The following is an 18,954-nucleotide window of genomic DNA, read 5'->3' as shown; positions in this document are numbered from 1 at the left end:
GCCCTGGCCCTCTGAGATTTCAAGTTCCCTCTCCCCATCCCACCGCTGTCTTCACCCACTCCTGTTCTTACCTCAGAGACTCCACGCTCTGCCTCACTTCCCTCCCTCCCCAACCCTGTGTGCACTGCCCAACAGGTATGGCAAACTTCTGCTTATGTCTCTAAAAAGTTGGAGAGGGGAAAATTTTGAAGTGATATTTTTTAAAAAGCCATCAAATTACTTTTCATGGGAAACCAAGGTTTTTTCAGAATCCTAAATTTTGTTGCACTGTTTACAGTTTTAAATTGTTTTTATTTTGAATTGGATAGATAAGTGGGAGGGGGCAGGGCATTAGGCTTTAAGGGCTTACAACCTCTATGTATCTTGATTTGGCCCTGCCCAGTCTGCCTGATGGTGGGTCTTCTTTCTCTTGCTTATTCTCATGGGGACCTGAGCATCACAAAGAGGCCAGATTTGAGAAGAACTGGGAGAGCAGGAGGTGGAAGGAACCTTCAGCCTGTACCAGAGGAGTTTGCTATCTTTGTGATGTGGTGTGGAGCAACTCGAGTGCCCAGTGGAAATGCTTAGGAGGAATGGGACTGGGCCAGGGAGAAGCTAGGCTCAGGGTAGGGTGATCACCCTAGGGGTGCCCGTTTTGGGTAGTGGTCCAGGACAGCAGGACATCAGCTTTCTGGTGGCTGGGGAAGGGGAGACACTGACCTCTACTTGGAGTATCAGCTTGGCCAGGTCGGAGTGGACACAGGACTAGGTGTCCCCAGTGGCCTTACCATGTTCTTGGTGGATGGGGGACCTCTCTAGAAAAGGAGTTAGACACACACTCATGAGCTCCTCCTGGGGCTGTGGCAGCACATAGTGGGCCCTCACAGGGTTTTGGCCACTTGAAAAGCCTGCTGACATTGGTTAGCAAGTGGTGAATTTATAGGAATGGATGTGTGGATGGAGGCTGATCTGCCCTCATCCAGTGCCCTGCCCACTTCTCTGGAGAAGATGAAGTGGGGAGCAAGTACACGCCAGGATCCCCATCTAGGGAAATCTGGGAATACTCCCAGTAGGCACCAGGGGGCAGCACTGCTCCAGCATTAGGCTCCTACCGAGTAACCGTTCCTGGCCTCAGCAGCCGCAGTGGCACTAAGTTCTTGGGGCTATTAATTATTATTTTTGGATTTTAAGAAATAAAAGGCATATTAAGGGTCATAAACTTGGTGTGGGTCCTTATAGTAGCAGGTGGAAAAACTTAGTCTGAGGAAAAAAAATATGAAACACGTCTGCTCTCTAGCTCTGATAAGAAACAAGCCCTTTGTCCTCTCTTTGCCTCAGTTTCTCCATCTGTCAGACTGGGACAATCTCTTCTGCACCTACAGCTTAAGAAACTGTTGCGCTAAAAGGTGCAATTGATGAGAAACGATTTCCCCATGTTCGAGGTAGCTGGCACACAGTCATGGGCGTTCCTACAGTGAAGAAATGTGCCAATGTCACACCTTTATAAGTAGATTCATGAGTCTGTCCTTTGGAATTAGTTTTCCATAGTTGGAAACATGTGGCAGATGAATGATGCTTCCTGCTTCTGCACGTTGACATAACTAAGGGGCCATGCGTGGGCTGGCAGAGCAACAGACTTGTTTGGCCTCAAAAGAAGGGAGAATCCACAAAGTCAAGGTCATACTTGGCCAGTGGAGACCTCACAGCAAGTGGAAGCCTCTCTTTGGGATGTGTGTTTGAGGGTTTGTGGTACCCAAGATTGGACATCCAACTATAAGATCTTCCTTTTGCTGTCTTGTTTTCCCCAGATATAAACAATCCTCCTGAAAATGAGAAGAGGGAGAATGAGTCGGAGGTCAGTTTCCTTGTGGCTGAACTTCTTATCAGCTTTTTGTGAAAGAGCCTGGCCCAGCTCATCCCAGGAAGGCAGTGAAGCCAGGGCAGCGCAAGACATGACAGGATGAATTTCTGTGGCTGCCAGAGCCCAGGACGGGCAGGCAGAATGCGCAGCAGCCCAGCAAGGCATGCTCACCGTTAGGCAAAGGAAGGCTTAGCAAATGGCATGCAGTTTTCTAAAAGGTACAGTTTAAAAGTCCATTCAGCCCAAAGTATTTACACAAATCTGAACTGTGAGCATCAGGTAGGTGCCAGTCCTGACTCTGCTACCTGAACCTGAGCAAGTTCCCTGACATTTTTTTTTAAATCTCACATTCATCATTTGGAGAACAGAGACTGTTATTTCTTCCTTGCTGCATTGCTGTGCAGATTAAATGAGCTGGCTTCTCTCAGAAGAGCATCCAGAGTGCAGTAAATGCTCAGTAAATATCAATGTAGCAGGATTTGGAGTGAGAGGTTGAGAAATTTGGTTGTTTAGTTTCGTGGATATTTTGTTTAAGTATTTCTGTTCATCTTTGTGGGGTGGGTACAGAATGGGCTTATGACTAATTAGGAAGAAATGAAAGCTATGTTTCTCCTTCCAGGAAGAGAACCAGACTTTGCTGTTCTTAAGATCTTGACCTCTCCTTCCATCCAGAAAACATTTGTGGTTTTAAGGCTGATGTCCTGTCATAGGGCAAAGGGGTAGAATGCAAGTAATTTGGAGATTTGAAAAGGGGACAGTGGCTTGAGTCTGCCTTCTATCTCTCAGGGTCTGGGAAGAAGCACCTTGTGCTCACCTGTGAGGAGGAGCTGGGTGCAGGGCATGGTGGGCCCTTGTGGGGAGCCCTGAGCAGGCCCAGCAGAGAGATCATGGGGTTGCCCTGGGGACCACTTCCTTTCAGGGTCCTGCCAGAGGAAGACAGGAGGCCAGGGGATGTGCTGTGGGGTGAGACAACAGCACTGCCCAGAGGTGGGAGCCACCCGGACCTGGACTCCTAGGGGGCCTCTCTGGGGCTATGTAACCCCCCAGCTCCACCCAGAGTCTTTGTGGGACCCAAAGGAGAAACCTGACTTTAATGTCTTCCAGTCTTAGAGGGTGGTTTACAGTAAATTCCATGAGGGGAAATCTGATATTATTTGCCTCTTGAGATTAATTCCTTGTGAGTGAAGTCCAATGAGTTAATTCCTTGGCCAGGGAAGAAACCTGGGCCCCCTGCATTACGAGTGTGAAGAATCTTCACCACTGGGGCACCAGGGAAGTCCCAGACATTGTAATATTTTGCTTGGATACAAATGCTACTTTTGAACCATTCTTATTGACATGGGAAAATATTAATGTCACATCCATTCAAACAGTAGGTGACTAAACCACAACAACACCACCTCTGTGGCAAAAGGTCATCTGATTAGAGAGAGGAGCAGAAGCGGGAACAGACTACATAGAAATCTACTGGAAATAACTCTCTTTGGCAGAAAAAAAAAAAAAAAAAAGCTGTTTTCCATCGCATAGTTAATTGACTTGCTTTTCAGACCTCTTGAGCCAAAAGAGATCACCCCGGGGTCATAAACTTCACTGTCGCAGATCGCAGGCACAGAAGAAGAGCATCAGCCCTGCAAACCACTGAATGATCTGGGGTCCCAGTGGTGTCCTGCTCTGGGGACCACAGGTGTTTCCCCAGCAGGGTGTGCCTGAGGACTGTACCTTCCTGCCTCCTCTTGCTGTGGCCCTAATGCCCAGGTGCAGTCTCAGGACCCTCGCTTGTGGTAAAGAGAATCAGGAAAACTAGACATTTGGATAGATGAAAAAGCCAAAGAAATCCAAGTGGCCCCTGCAACTCATACACTCTTTCGTAAATGCCATCCCCAAGAAAAATGCCACATCCTCTAGAGCAGGAAATGGCAACCCACTCCAGTATTCTTGGCTGGAAAATTCCACGGACAGAGGAGTCTCGTGGTCTATAGTCAATGGAGTTGCAAAGAGTGGGACATGACTAAGCACACATGTGCTGTGCTCAGCTGCTGTCCTGTCCTAAGGAAAGGATTGCAGGAATTAGTGTGTATGTAAAGAAACTGTTTCTAGTGACCTTTTCAATGCGGCTCCTCAAGTTGGGTCCACACTCTTGAATCAGTCTTCCTCTCTGCCAAGCCTTAAACAGGTCATGGGGGCCTGGCTGAGCCCAGTACCACTCAGAGTATACTCAGACTGCAGTCCTGAGAACAAGTGAAATCAGATGAAAGTCATGCGTTAAGGGCTTCCTAAACATTCATTCCACTCCTGGGCCACCCATTGCATCCTCTGGGACATTGACTATAAGTTGCCCTGATCAAATAAACAACCAAACATGTTTGTACAGAGATGTAGGGAAGATGTGAACTACTGGGTTCAACCAACAAATTCATGGCCAAGAAGTGTTTTGTAAGGAAGAAATAGGTCAAATATTTTGTATGATGGTCCCAAGTGGCAGGGTAGGGGACAAACTATTGAGATCCCAAAATAATCACAGTCCCCTGGCTTATTAGCATATCTGCTCTGGAAGGCAGGATTCCTCACAAGTGTGATTTTAGTTCCAAATAATAGAGGTCAAAAAGCACACCTTTACTATAGGCAAACTTCTGTTTCCCATTCTTAGGACTTGAGTGGATTTTGCTTATTTATATTGTTTGTTTATTTTTTAAAGATTTATTTTTAATTGGAGGATAATTGCTTTACAATGTTGTGTTGGTTTCTGCCATACATCAACTGAATCAGCCATAGGTATACATATGTTCCTTCCCTCTTGAACCTCCCTCCAACCTCCCACCCCATCCCACCCCTATAGGTTGTCACAGAGCACCAGGTTGAGCTCCCCGTGATATACAGCAACTTCCCATTAGCTATCTATTTTACGTATGGTGGGTTGGGAAGATACCCTGGAGAAGAGAATGGCTACCACTCCAGTATTCTTGCCTGGAGTATTCCATGGACAGAGGTGCCTAGTGGGCTACAGTCCATGGGTTCACAAAGAGTTGGATTCACTGAGTGACTAACACACACACATGTTTACATATGGTAACGTATATGTTTCAGTGCTGCTTTCTCAATTTGTCCCATCCTCTAGCATAATTGTTCATTTCTCCTTAACTTTAACTTCACATCTCTTCTTTAATGCTGGTTTGTTGGGAGTGCTTTTTCACAAAACTATGTATTCACATCAAGCACACATATCTGATACTCCATCCAGGAGTGACTTTTCCATTAGTGCCTCTCCTGAGCATTGATGATTTCAGAATTGCACTTTAGAAAATAAATGAAAGTCTAAATCCTAGATTGAACTGAATTCAGAATAAGGCAGCATGACTAGTCCATCAGCATAATCAATGTTTTATACACCTAAGAGAGTTTCAGTCATTCAGTCAGTTCAGTCACTCAGTCATGTCCAACTCTTTGCAACCCCATGAATCGCAGCACGCCAGGCCTCCCTGTCCATCACCAACTCCCGGAGTTCACCTAAACTCATGTGCATCGAGTCGGTGATGCCATCCAGCCATCTCATCCTCTGTTGTCCCCTTCTCCTCCTGCCCCCAATCCCTCCCAGCATCAGAGTCTTTTCCAATGAGTCAACTCTTCGCATGAGGTGGCCAAAGCATTGGAGTTTCAGCTTCAGCATCAGTCCTTCCAATGAACACCCAGGACTGATCTCCTTTAGGATGGATTGGTTGGATCTTCTTGCAGTCCAAGGGACTCTCAAGAGTCTTCTCCAACACCACATTTCAAAGCATCAATTCTTCGGTGCTCAGCTTTCTTCACAGTCCAACTCTCACATCCATATAAGACCACTGGAAAAACCATAGCCTTGACTAAACAGACCTTTGTTGGCAAAGGAATGTCTCTGCTTTTGAATATGCTATCTAGGTTGGTCATAACTTTCCTTCCAAGGAGTAAGCGTCTTTTAATTTCATGGCTGCAGTCACCATCTGCAGTGATTTTGGAGCCCAAAAAAATAAAGTCTGACACTGTTTCCGCTGTTTCCCCATCTATTTGCCATGAAGTGATGGGACCAGATGCCATGATCTTAGTTTTCTGAATGTTGAGCTTTAAGCCAACTTTTTCACTCTCCTCTTTCACTTTCATCAAGAGGCTCTTTAGTTCCCCTTCACTTTCTGCCATAAGGGTGGTGTCATCTGCATATCTGAGATTATTGATGTTTCTCCCAGCAATCTTGATTCCAGTTTGTGCTTCTTCCAGCCCAGCGTTTCTCATGATGTACTCTGCATAGAAGTTAAATAAGCAGGGTGACAATATACAGCCTTGACGTACTCCTTTTTCTATTTGGAACCAGTCTATTGTTCCATGTCCAATTCTTTTTTTTTAATTTATTTTTTACTTTACAATATTGTATTGGTTTTGCCATACATCAACATGCATCTGCCACGGTGTTCACGTGTTCCCCATCCTGAACCCCCCTCCCACCTCCTTCCCCATAGCATCCCTCTGGGTCATCCCAGTGCACCACATGTCCAGTTCTAACTGTTGCTTCCTGACCTGCATATAGGTTTCTCAAGAGGCAGGCCAGGTGATCTGGTATTCCCATCTCTCAGAATTTTCCACCATTTATTTAGGAAACCTGAATTCATAGACCCAAACCCCCATGACCATTTGCTGGCAAATGGGGATGACTGTACCTGCCCAGCCACCCTCACAGATTATGGGAGGATCAAATAAAGTCATGAGTGTGGAAGCACTTTGTGAATCACGCAGACAGACCTGGAATTGAGGTTTATTTCTATCACTTATTAATGATGGGACCTTTGAAATGTTACTTCACCTTATTGAGTCTTCAATATCTGTAAGGAAGGACACTGGTACCTGCCCACAGATGAGCTGTAAAGATTAAATGGGATTCTATGTATTTAAAGAATGCATGCTAACTGCTAAATAAATGGTAGCTATTATTATTGTGATTACACCTAAGTTTAGAGCAGTTGCATCAACATTATCATGTTTCATGAGCATCATCCATAGACATGAAACAAAGAAGGATATTTTTGGAGCTGAGGACAGGAAAGTTTGGAAAATGTGCAGGAGAAGGAAAGTGTGTGATGGGTACAGGGGAAAGTTAGGAGACAATGGTCTTTCTGGAGTGAAGTTCTGTGACAGAGACCCATGAGAAACCGAGTCCACAAAACCAGCAGAAGTCAGTTAAGTCCTCTCACAGCAAGAATAAGACCTTTGATCTTGGTCATGAGAATGTCAGGCCCTGAACTCTGTATTTAGTGCTGGCCAGAGTGACTGGATTCTTCCCTCCTGACCCAGTGCCAGGACCTCACAGCAGCAGAACTTCTGAGCAAATAGGGCAGTAGGAGGGGCCCACAGCAGAGAGGGGCCCTGGTTGGGTCACTTTGCTGAGGGCCCCTGTGGTCAGCCCCAGGGTCATTGGCTCCCTGGCCATGGTGCCAGCTGGGCCCACTCGCCCATTTGTTTATCAGTGACCTCAGCTGATACTCTGGCCATCAGGTCTTCAGATGTCATCTAATAACTTGACTATGTATTTTTTTAATGTGTTTATTTTAAAACCAGTTTTTAAAAAAGAAATAAATGATTATCATTTTTGAATATTCTCCAAATTACAAATAAGACAATAAAAACAGTAATTCCATTTTTAGACCTAATTAGTGTCATTTTACTTTCACTATGTAGTTGTAATTTTTTTTTTTAAGACTTTTTAAAAGAACTGTTTAAGGGTCATGGAAAAATTGAAGGGAAGGTGCAGATTACCCAAATATTCCCTGCCCCCAACATATGCATAGCTTCCCATGTTATCAACATGCCACACCAGAAAGGAACATTTGTTATAATGGATGAGCTTACTTTGACATACTGTTATTGCCCGAAGTCCATAGTTTGTTTACATTATGGCTCACTCTTGGTGTCTTAATACTTATGAGTTTGGACAAATGTATGGTGACCTGTGTCCATCATTATGGTATCATTTACGGTATTTTCACTGCCCTAAAAACCTCTGCATTCCACCTGGCATCCCTTCCCACCAACCCCATATCCTCTGGCAACCAATCACTGATGTTTTTACCATTTTTATAGTTTTGCCTTTATTAGAATGTCATATAGTTGGAATGATATAGTATGTAGCCTTTTCAGATGGGCTTCTTTCACTTAGAAGTATTCATTGAAGTTTCATCTATGTCATTTCATGGCTGCATAGCTCATTACTTTTTAGTACTGAGTAATAGCCTCTTGAGAAACTTATATGCAGGTCAGGAAGCAACAGTTAGAACTGGACATGGAACAACAGACTGGTTCCAAATAGGAAAAGGAGTGTGTCAAGGCTGTATACTGTCACCCTGCTTATTTAACTTCTATGCAGAGTACATCATGAGAAACGCTGGGCTGGAAGAAGCACAAACTGGAATCAAGATTGCTGGGAGAAATATTAATAACCTCAGATATGCAGATGACACCACCCTTATGGCAGAAAGTGAAGAGGAACTAAAAAGCCTCTTGATGAAAGTGAAAGAGGAGAGTGAAAAAGTTGGCTTAAAGCTCAACATTCAGAAAACTAAGATCATGGCATCTGGTCCCATCACTTCATGGCAAATAGATGGGGAAACAGTGGAAACACTGTCAGACTTTATTTTTTGGGGCTCCAAAATGACTGCAGATGGTGACTGCAGCCATGAAATTAAAAGACGCTTAATCCTTGGAAGGAAAGTTATGACCAACCTAGATAGCATATTCAAAAGCAGAGACATTACTTTGCCAACAAAGGTCCATCTAGTCAAGGCTATGGTTTTTCCAGTGGTCATGTATGGATATGAGAGTTGGACTGTGAAGAAGGCTGAGCACCGAAGAATTGATGCTTTTGAACTGTGGTGTTGGAGAAGACTCCTGAGAGTCCCTTGGACTGCAAGGAGATCCAACCAGTCCATTCTGAAGGAGATCAGCCCTGGGATTTCTTTGGAAGGAATGATGCTAAAGCTGAAACTCCAGTACTTTGGCCACCTCATGCAAAGAGTTGACTCATTGGAAAAGACTCTGATGCTGGGAGGGATTGGGGGCAGGAGGAGAAGGGGACAACAGAGGATGAGATGGCTTGATGGCATCACTGACTCGATGGATATGAGCCTGAATGAACTCCGGGAGTTGGTGATGGACAGGGAGGTCTGGTGTGCTGAGATTCACGGGGTTGCAAGAGTTGGACACGACTGAGCGACTGAACTGAACTGAACTGAATATATGGAAGTATACACACAAAAGAGAATAGTGTGTGCCTCTTTTGGAAGTTAAGTTTAAGAACATGAGTTCTGTTACTGCTGGGTTGATATGCTCTGCTTAAATCATGGCATGTGGTTTAGAAATAAGCATAAGGGATCCTTGAAACAGGATGGATGGCTCTCAGTTACTTGGTAGCTGGTCAGCCCGTTTACAGGTGATTATTTTTCTGTCCTCCTTCCATCTCCTTTTCTCAGCCAGTTCTCTCAGTTAACATATCCATCAAAGTACAGGAAGGGAGCAGAGATGAAAAATCCTGTCATGTTACAAACATTATCTCCAGTGAGGGCTATATGATACTATCTATGAATGTAGATTGTTTGTATTGTTCAGAGCCCCCATTCAGGCAGAAAATGCTGAGGTAGCTTTGGTCTTGACCTTGGCAATCTGGAAGGATGACGTTTCTCACAGCACACACCAGGGATGGTTCATGGTCCATGTGAACAAGCCAGGAGTTAGTCTATTGCAATATTAATGATTATGACTTAGTTTTGGCTCAAATTAATAATTCGTTCATTATTGCTTGACTGTTTGAACATAGCCAGTCCTCCAAGGCTTGGCTTGCATGCAAGTGTCTGTTGCAGGGAGTTCCAGGGCCTGCTCCTGCACAGTCAGAGCTTTCCAGGGGACTCAGAGACACCTGATTCACACTCTGCCTTCAGAGAGCTGAGTTGGGAACCTCATTTTGGTGACTGGTTTAGACTTTTGGTGACTGATGGATTGAATCTTTGGTTCTTTGAGTTCTGTGGATTTTGGTGACTTCTCCAACATGAGTTGTGAGATTTTCTCTGTCAACTCTGGTTCCACAGCTTCCTTCCAGACTCAGCTAAGTTTCTACCACCTCCATTTTACCCAGCATATGATGTATTTATGAGAAAGCAGATGTCATCTCATTCAGTTCAGTTCAGTCGCTCAGTCTTTGTGGCCCCATGAATTGCAGCATGCCAGGCTTCCCTGTCCATCACCAACTCCCGGAGTTCACTCAGACTCATGTTCATCAAGTCAGTGATGTCATCCAGCCATCTCATCCTCTGTCGTCCCTTTCTCCTCCTGCCCCAAATCCCTCCCAGCATCAGAGTCTTTTCCAATGAGTCAACTCTTCGCATGAGGTGGCCAAAGTACTGGGAGTCTTCTCCAACACCACAGTTCAAAAGCATCAATTCTTCGGCGCTCAGCTTTCTTCACAGTCCAACTCTCACATCCATACATGACCGCTGGAAAAAAACCATAGCCTTGACTAGACGGACCTTTGTTGGCAAAGTAATGTCTCTGCTTTTGAATATGCTATCTAGGTTGGTCATAACTTTCCTTCCAAGGAGTAAGCGTCTTTTAATTTCATGGCTGCAGTCACCATCTGCAGTCATTTTGGAGCCCCCAAAAATAAAGTCTGACAGTGTTTCCACTGTTTCCCCATCTATTTCCCATGAAGTGATGGGACAAGATGCCATGATCTTCGTTTTCTGAATGTTGAGCTTTAAGCCAACTTTTTCACTCTCCTCTTTCACTTTTATCAAGAGGCTTTTTAGTTCCTCTTCACTTTCTGCCATAAGGGTGGTGTCACCTGCATATCTGAGGTTATTGATATTTCTCCCGGCAATCTTGATTCCAGCTTGTGCTTCTTCCAGCCCAGTGTTTCTCATGATGTCATCTCATTAGTACTTCACAAAAAGCTATGCCAGGCAACTCTTCATTGGAAAGATATAGGGTATTTAATTTATATGGTCTCTGTCTATGTGTCTGCTCAGTCATGTCCAGCTGTTTGTGACCCCATGGATTGTAGCCCGCCAGGCTCCTCTGTCCATGGAATTTTCCAGGCAGGAATACTGGAGTGGGTTACCGTTTCCTCCTTCAAGGGATCTTCCCGACCCAGGGATTGAACTCACCTCTCTTACATCTCCTGCATTGGCAGGCAGATTCTTTACCACTGCCCCACCTGGGAAGCTTTTTAATTCAAATAGTATAACCCAGATATCAGCTGTAGTCTCAGGATCTATAAGCTTAATTCAAACCTTCTCCCATTGAGTATAGAAGTCTAAAGCCTTGCAAGATGCTTCTGAATTCTTGACATTTTTTTCATGATCAACTTCCCACTGAATTAATTTCTTTGCCCAGTTTTGTTCTCTTCTGCATCTTGGGGCTGTTCTTCATTTGTGTCACTCCTTTGACCCAAACTAGAGGCACAACACTTTCTTCTATTTTCTTAGTTCCGCTAACACAATGGTGAAAGCAAATCATTGCAAGTAGCAGAACTTTGGCTACAACCATTTGAAATCCATGTTTGTCCTAAGAAATTCTCACTGGCTGCAGCACCCATAGCACTCCCGCTCCTTGTCTCTTTCTGACTCATCTCGCTCTTCTCTTTCCTTTCCTTCCTCTCTTTTTTGCTTTCCCCCTCCTACTCGGGAACAAAGATATCATTTATAACATCACTCACTTTTTGTTTGTTTGTTTTCTACATGTATCTTTATAGTCTTTCTTTCTGCCCCCCAAAACAGCTTTTCTGTGGGGAAGCAGAGCGCCGAAGGGAGCCAAACTGCTTGGATTCCAATCCCTGTGCTACCTTTTTCTCTGGATATTACTTGGGCAAGTCATTTCAATTCTCTGTGCCTCAGCTTCCTGTTCTGTAAAGAATGAACAGAAAGTCCTCATATGGTTGTAGGGAAGATCAAACGAGTTAATGTGCCATCCGTGGAGAAGTATATAAACAAATTGTGGTTTGGTCACACAGTGGAATACTATTCAGTCAGGAAAAAGGATTGCAGTACTGATATCTGCTGTAACTGAATAACTCTCAAAAATATTATGCTAAGTGAAAGAAGCCAGACAAAAATGTTACATATCATATGATTTCTTTTTAAAGATGTATCCAGAATAGGTAAATTCATAGAGACAGAAAACAGATTGACGGTTACCAGGAGACAGTAAGGGTGGGGAGGAGGCAACAGAGAAGAATGACTGCTTAATGGCATCGAATGTTCTTCTGGGGTGATTAAAAAGTTTTGAAACTAGAAATAAGTGGTAGTTGTATAACATTTGTGAATGCATTAAATGTAACTAAATTATATATTTTAAAATGGTTGATAGCAATGATATGCTTTAAAAACTGATTGATCTAAGCTTTTAAAATAAATGAATGTAAAGCATTTGGTGTATTTCCTGGCATACAGTAAATAATCAAAATATTATTACTACTCATCACCCCCTCCAGCCAGCATAGATGATAATTAATCTCAGCTATTTTCAAAATAAGGAGAAAATCATTAAATAGCAAGCAGTATAAGGGAGTCTCAGGCCCCAGGGAGAGAATTTTCCTGAGGAATGCCCACCCTGCTAAGATAATATTTCATCTTATTATAAGAACAAATGGGAACCTGGGTTGTAGAGTAAAGTCAGTAGTTCTTGGAGTCTTTTGTCTCATTAATGTGGTTCCAGGAATTGGAAGTTGGAAAAATATTCTATTGTTTAAATATTTCTGGCATCTACAATTTTCCTTCCATTTTCATTAGTGTCTTAGCCACACAGGCTTGCTCTGCCATGCTGCCTCTCCCAAATCAGGCTTGTTAGAAAGACTGGATTATGCCACGGGAAGGTCTTCAGATCTCACCAAAATCTCACTGAGGCCCTTCTGTAAGGACTGCATCTTGTTCAGGACTCTCAGACCAGCCAGTTATGTGCCCCAGCTGACTGCAACTGGCAGCCTTTCTAATTGCTGTTGCTAAATATATAGGACACCCTGTATGATACAAGTAACACATCTTCATCACCATGGTGACCAGGCAACTTCTGCCTCCAAACACATTCCTTTGCAGCATATGTCTACCAGGGACTGAAGAGAGCCGGTGAAGCTGTGGGCCTGGCAAAGGGGGATCCCAACTAATTTCTGGTTCTAAGAACTGAGTGGCCTGTGCTCTGCTCTTTGTACATGGCAATTTTCGGCAAAACCAAACTCACAAATTTCTATCACTTAAAACTGGTTCAGGAAAAAAGCATTCAAGAGAAGGAGACTCTTAAGGTGACAGCTGGGAATCAGCTACATCAGAGGATGCAGGATTCACCAGGTCATCCAGAAGATGCAGACTCAGTGCTGACAGAACCAATCCCAGAAGCACCCACAGGAATCCCTTTTGGGGGAGAGTCTCTTCAAGGATGGACCTAAAAAAAATGTAGGTGCCTCAAGGGAGCCTCTTCCTTCTAAGGACATTGTAGGAACCATTTACCCTCCACTTACAAATGGAGCAGCGGCAGACGAAAGTGAGTGGGTGTGGGCAGTTGGCAGGGGCTGTCCCACTTGCAATGACTGTGGCATCATGTGGCAGTCCCCTGATTTTTCACTTGAGTGCTTTTGGGCCTCTTTTTAATGTGACCCCTGGACTTGTCTTAATGCTGCTCCTTCCCAGTCCTTCTTAAGCACCAGTCAGTGCTGTTCTGAGCTCATGGTGGAGATTCATCACCTCAACCTCATGCCCAGAAGTAAGGAGCTACCTTCAGAGTTTCCGACTTGCTGACAGAAACCCAGCTCAAAAACTGGAGCCATTTTCTTCAGGTTGCTCTCATGGAACCACCTGGCACAAAAAGCCATTTAAAGACCTGCTCGTGGGCTGAATGAAATCATTTTGTTTATTGTGGGAAGAAGGTTTTGGAGGCCTCCTCTGGTATTTACTCCCAAACTCTGGTTTCTTTTGGAAAATTCAGTGCTTGTTCTAAAGAGTCAGTTTCTTCAGTTGCAGTGAGGGTGTGGATCTGCTCACACATTTCCCACCTCTGAGCTGTGCCTGTCGGTGCAAAGATGCCGGCCTCCCACCTTCCCTCACTGGCCACATGAAGGAGGATGGACAGCACGCGTGTGCACTTGGATGTCTGAACTGTTGCTGCTGAGACGTATCCCAGGGACTCAGCAGCCTGTGGAGAAGGCGGCCACGCATCCCAGTTTGCCAGGGACAAGCCGTGTGTGTATATCTGCTGTCTTAGAATGATTTTAAAAGGCCGCTTCACTCTCAGATGTGTCCTGTCACTTGATAAGATAGGTAATAAAATCCTTTACACAACAGAATCTTGCGTCTCACTGCTGACAGCCCGAGCATTTGCACTGTTTTCCTTCAGTTCTAGGATTTTTCAGATTTGCTGGATTCTTAGAGAGGTTGGCGGAAAGCAGGGCAATTTTCATGGCCTCGTTATGAATTCTAACTGGTTCTCTTTTAAACTCAAAGTAGTTATAAATATTCTGTCCAATATATTTGGCCCTCAATACATTGGCTCTAGAGTGGCTCTAGTAGCTCTCAGAGTGCGTCCAAAGGACACTGCTCAGGTCTTGAAGTTTGCATTGAATGACAACAGCTGTGTCCCACAAGGAAACTGTAAGTCAGCAGATAGAATGGATTCAGGTTCAAGTTTTTTCCAAGTTTTTATACACGTTTGGTAGATGATCCTGCTTGTTAGCTGGCAGATAAACAAATGCACAAGTGCTGAGTATGAACTTTCAAATGTTCAGAAAGTATTTGATAACATATTTTTAATGAGATAAGAATACCTGGAACATGGTCATATTTTCACTAGGTAAAATTCATTTATGCAATGGAATTTAATATATCAAGTGATAGTAGGTCAGTATTGAATTCACATCTAACATTTGTTGTTTTAATATGTGCCAGACAAGTGCTGAATGAGTCACATACATCACCTATTTCATCCTTGCAGCGACCCCATGAGGTAGGCACTATGGTACATGTGTTGTAAGAGAGAAAACTGGGAAGAGACTCCAGGTCTCACAACTTCCAGGTGCTCTGTCACCTAAACCCTTTTGAAATGTACTTTGAAACTTCCTAGCTAGGCATTATACTAAAAAAAGCATCTGTCATTTGATTTTTGCCCTTAGGCCATGATTCCATAGCAATTAGAGAAGTTTCCTGAAGCTACAGTGAGATCTGAATTTTCCTTTTGACCCTGAAAAACCTCGTCATTTGCTATAGGTTTTTTTTTTTTTTTTTTTTTTTTTCCATTTAAGAGAAGAGCAATGCATCTGGAAAAACTGAGGCCGTGTCATATTAAATGCGATGCTGCTGGTTTTGCTCAGCACTTTATGCTGAAATGCTCTATTACTTCCAGGCCCCCAACTTTAGTCCACCTCTCTCCATTATTCCTCCATGGTGGCTGAGATGGTTAAGAATCTTGCCTGCAATGCAGAAGACCTGGGTTCGATCCCTGGTTTGGGAAGATTCTTTGAAGAAGGGAATGGCTACCCACTCCAGTATTCTTGCCTGGAGAATTCCATGGACAGAGGAGTCTGGAGGGCTACAGTCCATGGGGTTGCAAAGAGTCGGACACGACTGAGCAACTAACTCTTCCACACTTTTCACTTCACAAGGAGGGCATGCTGGTATTGTAACCTGGTAAAAAAATAGATGCTCAATAAACATTAGTTTTAAGAATGAATGCATTTTAAGTGAACGAAGCAATGACTCAACATCACTTTCACAAAGATTAAGAGATGAAATCCTGCAGAAATCCTGCTGCATTTTGCCAAATCCCCTTTCTTCAGTCTCTGGATGACTGCCAGGAAATTAAATCTCTGCATTTCCTGGTTAATTAAATGCAAGAGATTGACTAGTGATGTAAATGTTTCCCCTTGATCCTATGGCTTCATCAAAACCTTTGGAAAGTGGGGGAAGAGAAAGATTACCTGTCTGTGCCTTGTTGACTGAACATGCCCCTCAGTCTGGTCTCTTCTAAACTCACCAGTGAGCCTTTCACTGCTGTGTGAGGGCAGTCATGCTTCCTGTGCCTCCCACTGTGACTAAGCTTTACTCTGGGACCTGACATGTCACTGTCCCCAGTGAAAAGAGCCCTCTTATCCCACCCGCCACCCACCTATGCATTTCTCCTTTCCCACCAGGCAGCCAGACCACATTCCTGCTGTTTCCTTTTCAATGACTGGCAATAGGCCACCTGAGCCTGGAAAACCTTTCCTGCCGCCTGACTGTCAGCGGGGAGGACCCAGAGAGGCAACTGACCCAGCCGAGATGCTTGTCTTGTTCAAGCAGGGAGTGCACTTACTGCCAAAAGTGCTGAAGGCTTTTGTGTCCCCCAGTGCTTTCAGAGCCTGCACAAGCTTTGCATTCCAATGCTGTGCTTTCCTGGAAAGCTCTCTGTCTTTTCTCCAGGGCTTCATCTCATTTCTGTTCAGCACCAGACAGAATTACCATGGGTGTATCTTCTGGCCTCTGACCCTTCTCGGGTCCATAGAGTGTAGGTCATTTTTTCTCCGTATAACTTTTAAAACAATTATTACAAAGTTAGTAAATATATTCCTGGAAGGAAATTGAGAAATGCAGGAAACAAAAGTAAAATTATCTATTATTATCTTGTGCTAACATCTATTAACATTTTGCTATTGATGTGTGTAGTCTTTTTAATTTCAGTCTGTTTTCTTGATTATTAGGGGGAAAAACAAATAGAATTATGCCAGCTTGAATATTTGCTTAACTATTGATGCATTTTTACGCATTCCCCTTATTGATTTTTTTAAATTTTTGTGATAATTTTAGACTACAGAAAAGTGGCAAAGATAGTACAGAGAGTTCCCACATACCCTTAATCCAACTTCCCATCATGTTAAAATCTTATATAACCATGGTTATTTATCAAAAATAAAGTCACACTGGTCTGATATTGTTAACTATAGATTTTTTTTTTTTCTAAGGATTTTACCAGTCTTTCCTTGCTTTTCATGACCTTGGTACTTTTGAAGGAACTGGTCAGGTATTTTGTAGGATATCCCTGAGTTTGTCTGATGTTTTTCTCATGATTAGATTTGGGTTATGGACTTTGGGAAGGAAGACCACAGGGGTGTCTTCACTTCCTTCAGTTCAGTTCAGTTGCTCAGTCATGTCCAACTCTGTGACCCCATGAACTGCAGCACTCCAGGCTTCCCTGTCCACACACCAACTTCTGGAGCTTGCTCAAACTCATGTCCATCAAGTTGGTGATGCCATCCAACCATCTCATCCTCCGTCATCCCCTTCTCCTCCCACCTTCAACCTTTCCCAGCATCAGTGTCTTTTCCAATGAATCAGTTCTTCGCATCAGGTGGCCAAAGTGTTGGAGCTTCAGCATCAATCCTTCCAATGAGTATTCAGGACTGATTTCCTTTAAGATTAACTGGTTTGATCTCCTTGCAGTCCAAGGGACTCTCAAGAGTCTTCTCCAACACCACAGTTCAAAAGCATCATTTCACTTCCTTATGTTGTCCTATGAAATACACACTCTCAAGGTGGCACAGCTGGTAAAGAACCGCCTGCCAATTCATTAGACACAAGAGATGAGAGTTCAATCCCTGGGTCGGGAATATCCCCTGGAGAAGGAAATGGCAACTTGCTCCAGTGTTCTTGGCAGGGAAATCCCATAGGAAGAGGAGCCTGGCAGGCTGTAGTCTATGGGGTCACAAAGAGTTGGACATGACTGAGCACGCATGTACTTACTTATGCACACCTCGCCTAGAACTTCTGGATCAAAGAGGAAGTTAAAACTGTGGTTTATTAGGCAGCCTCATGAACTGTGTCTTCAACTCCTTCATGCCCAGTGCCTGGCCTGGGGCTGCCCCAAGAAGGTGCTTCCTTGGTGTTTGTTTCGTGGTTGGCATTAGGGTCCAGGCCAGGACACTTCCCTCTGGGGAAATGATGGACTGGATGGTAGCTGCTTCATTCATCTTGAGAGACAATAGAGAATGAAAGATCACAATTAAAAGCAGAGACCATTGCAGAATTATTTACAATAGCTAGAACATGGAAGCAACCTAGATGTCCAATGACAGATGAATGGATAAAGAAGCTGTGGTACATATATGTGATGGAATATTATTCAGTCATAAAAAGGAATGCATTTGAGTCAGTTCTAATGAGGTGGACAAACCTAGAACCTATAATATAAAGTGAAGTAAGTCAGAAAGAGAAAGATAAATATCATATACTAACACATATATATGGAATCTAGAAAGATGATATTGATGAATTTATTTTCATGGCAGCAATAGAGAAACAGACATAGAGAACAGACTTATGGACACAGGGCAGGGGGAGGAGAGGATGGGAGGGTGAGATGTATGGAAAGAGTAACACGGAAACTTACATTACCATATGTAAAACAGATAGCCAATGCAAATTTGCTGTATGACTCAGGGAACTCCAACAGGGGCTCTGTGACAATCTAGAAGGGTGGGATGGGGAGGGAGATGGGAGGGAGGTTCAAGAGAGAGGGAACATTTGTATACCTATGGCTGATTTTTGTTGTTTGACAGAAAACAACAAAATTCTGTAAAGCAATAATCCTTCAATTAAAAAAAAAGCAGAGACCAGTTTGTGTTTAGAAGAAATGTATCATTTCCTTGAAAATAAAGACATAGATGTGAAAATGGACACAAGAAAAGATGAAGATATTGAGGGAAGAAAGATATTAGAGCACAGAGTGCTGGAGACAGGTGTGTGTCCCACTTATCCCCAGATACCCAGGACCCTCATGGAGAAGGCAGGAACTCTGGGATAGGAGATGGGGAGGAGGCTGCCTCTTACATGGAACCCTGTCCAGGCCTCTGCCTGACTGCCTTTGGGCACCTTCTTGCTCCCTCTCTGCCATAGTAGCCCCCTGGGGGCTACTAAACATTCACACGGCCTTCCTTTTTGTGTCACTGGTTTTACTGAAGGTTTGGAGACAATGGTAGGTGATTCAGGCACAGGCCATGCGTCTCTGTTTCCCAAGCTCACCTCCTGTCCCACAGAGGAGAGTCTCAGACTAGCTGACCTGCCTTTTCAGTCCAGGCCCCCTGCCAGGGTACTAGTCCC

Source organism: Bubalus kerabau, chromosome 8 (assembly GCF_029407905.1).
Source record: "Bubalus kerabau isolate K-KA32 ecotype Philippines breed swamp buffalo chromosome 8, PCC_UOA_SB_1v2, whole genome shotgun sequence".
Lineage (NCBI taxonomy): Eukaryota > Metazoa > Chordata > Mammalia > Artiodactyla > Bovidae > Bubalus > Bubalus kerabau.
This window is presented reverse-complemented; position numbering follows the sequence as displayed.